At 39.4% G+C, this 9,011-nt stretch overlaps 1 non-coding gene across 1 annotated transcript; it reads right to left on the reverse strand.

Moving 5' to 3' along the window:
• Positions 1–7,407: 7,407 nt before the first annotated feature.
• Positions 7,408–7,513, reverse strand: LOC120112067. Its single transcript, XR_005513567.1, has one exon. It is a non-coding gene; the product is annotated as a small nucleolar RNA R71 (small nucleolar RNA).
• Between the last annotated feature and the right edge of the window lie 1,498 nt (positions 7,514–9,011).

Consider the following 9,011-nt stretch of genomic DNA (forward strand, 5'->3'; position numbering starts at 1 on the left):
ATCTTCATTATCTGAATATTGAAAACTTACAATTTAAAACATCATGCCACATGCAAAACATAGTATGTATTAAGTCATAATATTATGCATTAAAGCATTAAGAACAAGCATGTCAAGGATCAAAATCAATTTTTTAAAAAATAAAACTCTCCCTGTTTAAATATAATTTAACACTGATTTTATCCTTAAGAAGTGTTTTCAAGTGATTGAAACTTCATTTGTTTTTCACAAATTCCATTAGTTTCATTTGTTCTTACTTTGAGATTATTAATGTGAGCAGCAATTCTTCTTATATATATTTTTATTTATCTGTCATTCCTTCCCTCTTTTTATGAACTTTTTTTTTTGTTGGAGAAAGCTTGAGGGGCCGAGTCAACATTGGCGGAGGTCGGGTTGGCCAAGTCAGTCCTTCTACCTGCCAACGTGGATTCGCTGGTTAGTATGTAGGTTATACCCCAGATGAGGTTCTGGAACCCATGGCTTGTTTCGCCTAGTAGCTGACTAGAGGCGCTGGTTGGTGCGGTTTAAGGAAATAAAGTAGTGCCTTCACTATCAGCGGTCGCTTTTGGTGTAATGGTCAGCGCTTGATCCTAACAATTGATATCAAAGCTAGAGGTCTCGAGTTCGAAACCCAGGCATCACATTGGGGGGATTGTTGGCGGAGGCCTGAGGAGCCGAGTCAACATTGGCGGAGGCCGGGTTGGCCGAGTCAGTCCTGTAGCCTGCCAGCGTGGATGTGTCAGTTATGAAAGTCAATCCTAGATTCTTCGGTGTTAAGCATGCTGATTTTTTTTTTTGTTTTTTGAAAACCATGGTTGAATCTGATCGGGTTGCCTACGTACTCCTTCACAAGAGGGATCAAGCCATACATAGTTCTTTTTAAGTTTTAAAAACACAGCGAAAAAATCAAATCAAACAATTTAATTCGTGCATGCTTACAAGATCAAATCTAGAAATCAGCATTGTAAGAACATATAGGATTATGCCGGAATCGTTTAAACAATCATGCTAAAACTTTATGCATGATTAACTATCAGATCTGAAAGGTAAACACTCCATTCCGATTAATCTCCGAATATCCATCGAATGGATTCTGGAAATAACTCCGTGAGGAAACCCAAAGGAGGGTAAAACCTTGGAGAATCGGACCTAGACCCTGACTCCAAAATTAATGATTAATATAGAATTAATATCTTTTATGATGGAAGAAACTTGTAGATCTGATCCTTGACTTCGCAGCCACGCACACAAATAGCCTCTATGAGAAGTACAGGCGAAGCCCTGGGTAGATCGTCTTCCGCGGGAGTGCTAGCTCGCGCAGGAACGTTGCAATGGCTGAAGCTTTCTCCTTCCAAACACTCAACCTTTGATTGTTCTTCAAGAAGATGGATGATGGACATAAGGAAGAAGGAGAACAAGGGATGGAGGCCCTCGGAAAGGTTTTTCAAAATTTTTTGAAAACTCTAAATATTGTATATTTTGAACCCTAGGCATGGGGGTCTTTTATAGCCAAAAGACCCCCCCTACGCCTCAAACCTAATTTAGCTAATTAATTTGGCTGATAAAATCTCCAAAAAAATTTGGTGATTTGGTAGGTAAGAGAATATAAACATATCCAAATTTTGTGTATTTTGGATCCCTAAAAGATAGGAATTCATGCATCCAAAGTTCAGCCGCAGACCACCCCATTTCATGTGCCATGCAATCCCTACAAATTAGGAAATTCATCTAAATCTTTTTAGGAAGATTTGAGGTGCTATTTTTATAGAAAATATAGCCCCACGCCTCCTCTCTTCTCACGCCAATTTTTGGCCAAAAATAAGGAGGATAGGTGTGGAAAATATTGGGGATAAATCAAGATATCATTCTTCTCGAAGAAGATAAGGATGGGTTCCTAAAATTTAGAGATTCTTCTCCTTATCCAATTCTGATTATTTGGACTCATAATCCTCATCAAATAAGATCTTCTAATTGATTTGGATCAAGCCCAATCTAATTGGGTCAAGTTTCATCAATTGGGTTAAGCTCAATCTACTTGGGTTGAACACAATCCAATTAGGTCAAACCCTGATGCAGCCCAAATTGAATCTTATTCAATTTGGCTTAACCTAAGCCCAATTACTCAATCAAATTGAGTTCATTAGCAATCTAATTGCTAATTAATCCTTCAATAATTCAATAATTATTTTAATGCAACTTTTGTTTAGGATAATTTGTCAATCGAATTGACCAAATTATCCTTGAATGATTCTTAATCATTAATCAGCCATTTGATCAACCTAGAAACTTCTATGTGTGTGACCCCATAGGTTCGAACCTAAGCCGGTAGCACAAGAACAACTTCTTGTACTAATCAAAATGACCATGTAGCAATGGTACCCAACGTCCGGATAGGTCGAATGATTGCAAAGCAACATTCAAGAACCCTTGAACTATGGTTACCGTATAATTCATCCCTTTGACTCCTAATGCCAGGATGACTTAGAGCTCACTGTTAATCCTATAATAAGTACATCCATTATGTGATTAACTTTAGATGTTCCGTGGCTCCTCACTGGGATTATCCTAGCCAAAATTTTGCTAAATTAATCACAGGACATTATCTCCTGTTTCCAGGAGGGGTTAATTCCATCTCGACTCACAACTGGCTACGCAAGTACTTGATTGCACCCAGTGACTTTTCATCACTGAATTAGAAATTTAGGTAGTTCGGTACTAAAGTACAGTGAGTTGCTTGCTAGTCATAGGTTGCGGTCTCAGGTCAGAGGGCCAAACTTATACCCATATCCACTCGGAACATCTCTTGACAGTAGAGTGTTCCGAAATTGGTCATGTTCAATGAAATGTACTCATACACTTCACATGTGTGGCATACCAGTATCTCCACACTCCTTGGTTAAGAGGACAACCAACGTATATATCACACAATGACCTAATCTTGATAATGTTGTCGTTCTAGTAACAACATATCATTTGGTCGCGAACTAGTTTAAGGACTCAAAGATAAATCCTTCTTTATCATTAATAAGTCCTAAGGACTTCATCATATAAGAGTTTATTTTAAGATGTAAAATGATGAATAATGCCAAATAACACTTTATTTAATTTGTCAATTTATCTACAAAACTCAATCAACATGCTGACGATTGAAATTTAGGATACAATTCCCAACAAGTTAGTAGGTGGGTTATACCCCAGGTGGGATCCCTAAACTCATGGCTTAGTGTCGCCCAATGGTCGACTTGAAGCGTTGGCTGGTGCGGTTTAGAAAAATAAAGTAGCGCCTTCACTATCAGCGGTCGCTTTTGGTATAATGGTCAGTACTTGATCCTAATAGCTAATCTATCAAGGTCGATAGATTTTTTCTAGATGTACCTCTAATCCTACAATGAAGCTACTGCAGCCAATCTGCACCACAAAGATCCAAATAGATAGGGCCCATATTTTGTGCTCGTCAAACTACAACAACCTCACTGTGAATAGTCGAGACATCACAGGTCAATACCAGTCATACAACTGCAGCATCAAGTAAGTCACTGGCGAGTGGATAAACATCCAAGTGACTACTTGTTATGGTCACGCTTAGTACAGTTGTTCTCTAACACTTGCACAATTGCTCCAGTGTTTCCACGTTGTGGACTCAAGACTCGTCTATCAAAGAAAGCGATCTATGCACTAATCTCAGTAGATCGATCATCGTCCTCGTGATGATCCATTGATCAGGAGCAATTCAGAAATTAATCACCAATGACACATGCCTCAAATTCTCAACTCTTGAGAATATGCGTCATCATCTTATTAATTCCTTTGACGATTCATGGACACATAAGTATATGAATTAAAAGAATGCCCAACTTAATAAATTCAAAATTAAGTCAAGTACAAATTTATGGCGCAGAATAAAATAATGTGTCAGCCAAGGTCTGCGATATTGATAGTACCGGTGTATTGGTGAAGACTGATAAGTGCTTAATAATTTATAATTAGTTATCTTTCCATAGCACTTCTCAATGTTCTTAAACTGATAAATACATATTTTACCATGAAATTGAAAAAACATTGAAATAAATTTAAAATATGGTAAGAGGTAAATAATACTTTTCTTAAAACAGACTCCGAATTTGTCTCTCTTCTGGTTGTGATCTTTCATGAAAACATATAAGGAGGAGATTGTGTTAACCCGGTTTAGTAACCTGATGGAGTCGTAATCAAGCTAAGGTTATGATTAAATAGGTTTTGGTCCTGATTAGATAATTATTCTTGTATGAAGAAAAATGTTTGATTAACCCTTTTTTATTAAGTCACGGTCCTGCTTTTAGTCTTGTTGAGTACCGTCTGAAGCAGTTTAGCAAGAATTAAATTTAAATGACATTGGGCTCGAGAATAAGTTCAAGCAAAGCAACGATCATGACCCACCTCAAACCCAAAGTCCATTCCCAACCAATTCCTTACCTGCCTTCATATAAAATTTATAATTTTAAATCAAAAAAAAGGGAGAAAGAAAATAATAAATGTAATAAAATAAATAAAAATAATTTTGGGAAGAATTACTGGATTCACTGTTCATATGAACAGTGTCCCGTGAAAACACTATTCATATGAACAATGTTACAATATATATATATATATATAAACCCCACTGTTCATCTTCTTCCCCCACTCCCTGCAGTGTATCACGGCCGAGATGACGTCGCCTGAGAGACCCTCCATGCAATCTTCCACGCGGTGCAGCCAGCCTCCCGTTCCTCCGCCTCTTTCTCTGCCTGCATCCCCGCCTCCGCACTGCCGTTCCGAGCGTCCGAGACAGGCTCCCAGCGTATCACGCCATGGATCCAGCCACCTTCTTCTTCGGCTCCTCCCAACGCTCCTGGCTCCTCCAGCTCATCCTGCAGCATCTCCTTCCTTCCCAAATCAGCAAGCCGTGATCTTCTTCTTCCGCGCCCTAGCTCATTCCGCATGTCAACCTCCCGGAATCCCGCGGCCAGCTCCACTGATCCGGCCGTCTGCAATCAAACCGGCACCCCAGCAATCATGCCGTCCTCCTTCCGAATCGGCGCCCGTCTGCAGCTTTTCTCCAATTCTAGCATCCCCGAGCAATCATCCCACGCATCACCGGCAGACCAGCTCTCTTCCGGATTTGAAATCCCAAGCATCCGCCTCACAGACGCGTCCGTTTTCCCCTCCTCTCCACGTGCTTGCTGGCTGATATGATGAGGGGATCTATATAAGGAGCTGGGGGGCGGGGTGGCAAGAGGAGGCGACGGTGGGAAGAACAGAGGAGGAACCCCTGTTTCGGTGAAGAAAAAGAAGAAGAAAGCCGAGGGAACCAGAGAAAGAAATAAAAAAAAAGAGAGAGAGGGGGGGGGGAAGAGAATATTTTGTGATATTTTGGGAATAATGGGAGGTGAAGGCTTTCATTTGAAGATGGGAGGTCGTCCGGAGGCCATGCTCGGCTAAACATCCAATCTAGGGCTGGATGAAGCCCTAGCAATGTATCAGGGCAATTGTAGTTCTTACTTTTTTATTATTTTGTAGCTTGTTTAAATTCTTATTTTTAATGAAATATTTCTTTATGATATTTAAACTTTGAGCATGCTAGTCACTAATCATGTTTGCTAAAGTAGTCTAATATGATCCATGCCTAGGAAGATGAAGTGTGCTGCATCCTAGATTAACATACTTAGGTAGACACTTTATGCTACACCGAAGATGGATCTTCCTAACACTCTTTATGATTTTATTTTAAAAGGCTTGTAGCCAAATTGCATGCCTCTCCAAAAGACAAAAAATCAAGAACACAGTCCTTGATGCAATGCTATGTGGTGGATTCCAAACCCTAGATCTATTTACTCTGATAAATTCCAATTCGTACTCATAGTTTAATTTAGATAAATCCAGTTAGCAAATCCTTCTTCTTGATTTTTTTTTTTAAAGAAAAATAACTTATTCTTCAATCTCTGTGGACCGACACCCATAATCACTATCTTACAGGATATGTGCTATTGCGTGGTTTATTTTTAAAATTGAAAGAACCGATCAATTTTTGGCGCCGTTGCCGGGGATTGCTAGCATAGTTATTTTTCCTATCATTAAAAAAAAATTAAAAAAAAATTCAAATATATATATATATCTAAAATAAAATAAAAATTATTTTCTATTATTGTTACTTTTCTTATCTCCTCTTTCTCTCTCACTAATTTTTAATTTTTCTTTTTATACTATTTGTTCAGGAATCGAGAAAAAATCTGGGATGATCAAAAGAAGAATTGCTGGAAAAGGAATGCTATAGAGGTTTGCCTATAAAAAATTTTAAATTGCTGGAAAAATTTTCTTTGGTAACCTCTAAACCTTTCTTGTTTAAATTAATTATTAGCTTAACATTTTGTGATGATTGTTTAATTTTAATTTTAGCAAAATTGTGAATGCATGCCTGATACACATACACCAATTAATCTGCACTTAGTAAGGGCAATCACCCCAACAAGATAAGAGCCGGATTTCATCACCGGACTCTTGCCCAATTTAGGTGAACTCAATCTCACATAGTGTCACTTTAATTAAAATCAATTAGACGTTGGCTCCTACGGACATTCGAGCTCAATAGGACGAAGATCACCGAAAGTTGCACCAATTTTGCCCTGTGGCTTAGTTGATGTCTAGGCAAGATTTGTCCCTATAAGGAAGACAGTTCATCTGTTCGAGGCAAGTGGGTTTTAAGTGGGACCTTTGCGAATGCATCGTGACCCCTCCACTTACCTGGGAGCTTACCTGGTCAACTCAGTTCATTAGACCGGATTGGAGGCTTAGGTGCCCTCTTCAAACCAGTTAGGAGCTGTCTAGTGATTTTAGGGCAAATACAAGAATTGATGTATTTCTTTTTTTATTTGCATGCTTGACTGATCAAGTACTAGTGTATGCAAGGGAGTCGTTCTAGAGTACGTGACCTATTACCTTTTGACCCAGAAATAGAACGGACTCTTAGGAATATTCGAGCTGAGATCAGAACATTAGAATCATCCCCACCTCTTGAGATGGCTGAAGAACAATCCAAACTTCTGAGGGAGTACTTTACTCCCACCATTTATACTTTCCCATCTTGCATTCAATTACCTGAAGTAGCAGCTGTACAATATGAAGTAAAGTCTAGTGTGATCCAAATGCTCCCATCTTTTTATGGGCTCACCAATGAAGACCCATATAAACACCTAGATGAATTTCTTGAGATTTGCACCACTGTCAAGATTCAGAACTTCACTGATGATGCTCTGAAACTTAGATTATTCCCCTTCTCCCTTAAAGATAGAGCCAAACAATGGCTGAATTCTCTAGAAGCTAACTCGATTCGTTCTTGGGATCAAATGCAACAAGAATTTCTTAAAAAATACTTTTCCATAGGAAGAACGAACCAGTTTAGACGTGCCATTACAAGCTTTTCCCAAACCGAGGGAGAAGAATTTCATGAAACTTGGGAGAGATTTCGGGACCTAATCCATAAATGCCCACATCATCAAATACCTAAATGGAAGTTAGTGCAATGTTTCTATGACGGATTGACTGAACGAAACCGTCAGATGATCGATGCTGCATGCGGGGGGACTTTTATGCTTCAAAATGAGCATTAAACATGGCAATTATTTGAAAATCTTAATGAAAACTCCCTCCACCATGCTTCCTGTTCTCGTCAAGCACCCCCCGAGTTCTCGAAGAAAAGGGACCATTTGTGAAATAAGTCATTCTATGGACCTGTCTAGCAAGGTAGATGCATTGTCCCATAAGATTGACCAACTGATGATAGGTGGGCATTTTATTAACTCTTCCCAAGCACAAGTGTGTACTATCTGTTCTAGCCCATCCCACCCTATTCATGAGTGCCCCTCAGCGCCCCAATTCCCCGAACTCATGCAAGAACACATCAATGCTGCTCAAACACAGTCCAGACCGGGTAATGACCCATTTTCCAATACATATAATCCGGGATGGCGGAATCATCCAAACTTTTCTTGGAAGCAGCAAGCTTCGAATACTGCCCAACCCTACTCCCAAAATTTTCAAACTCCACAAAATATTCATCCCTACCGTCCCTCGACTTAATTTCAACACACTCCTCCTCCACCCCAAAGAAACACAACTTTTGAGGAGAAAGTGTTGAACGCCCTTCAAGGTTTGGAAACCATTACACAATTGGTGCACTCTTACACGCAATCAATCGCCAAGCTAGAATTCCAAATGGGGCAACTAGCTAATGCACTGAACAAGCGAGAGGAAGGAAAGCTTCCAATCCAACCACTAAGTAATCTTAGGGGACAATACATGTCTCAAGAAAATCAACTAAATACAATTCATCATGAACAAGCCAATGCTTTGACTACCCTAAGGAGTGGACGTGTAGTAGACAATAAGATTGGGGAGGATAACAATAAGGAAGGTGGAGAAGAGGATAAAAATGTGTCAAATGAAAATCTAAAAACTTCTTCTTCTTCAGCTAGTCCACCTTCTGCCAAAACTCACATCCCAAAGGCTCCATTTCCTGAAGCTCTTAATTCACCCTCTCCCTTGGCAAAAAAGGAACTTCACTAGAGGAGATGATGGAGGTTTTCAAACAAGTTAAAATCAACCTTCCGCTTCTTGATACTATTAGACAAGTTCCCTCCTATGCCAAATTTCTCAAAGACCTTTGTACCCAAAAGCAAAAATCTAGGACAGATGTGCCTAGAAAGGTCTTCCTAACTGAGCAAGTGAGTTCTATTCTCCAACACAACACTCCTCCAAAATTCAAAGATCCTGGTACTCCCACCATCTCTTGTGTCTTAGGAAATAATTTCATTGATTGAGCACTCTTAGATCTAGGGGCGAGTGTCAACCTTTTACCTTATTCAGTTTATGAGAAACTTGGGTTAGGTGAGTTAAAACCAACCTCGGTATCCCTTCAATTGGCTGATCGATCTGTAAAAACACCACATGGGATAATTGAAGATGTTCTTGTCAAGGTAGACAAATTCTATTTTTCAGTA

This window comes from Phoenix dactylifera, chromosome 9, assembly GCF_009389715.1.
Source record: "Phoenix dactylifera cultivar Barhee BC4 chromosome 9, palm_55x_up_171113_PBpolish2nd_filt_p, whole genome shotgun sequence".
Lineage (NCBI taxonomy): Eukaryota > Viridiplantae > Streptophyta > Magnoliopsida > Arecales > Arecaceae > Phoenix > Phoenix dactylifera.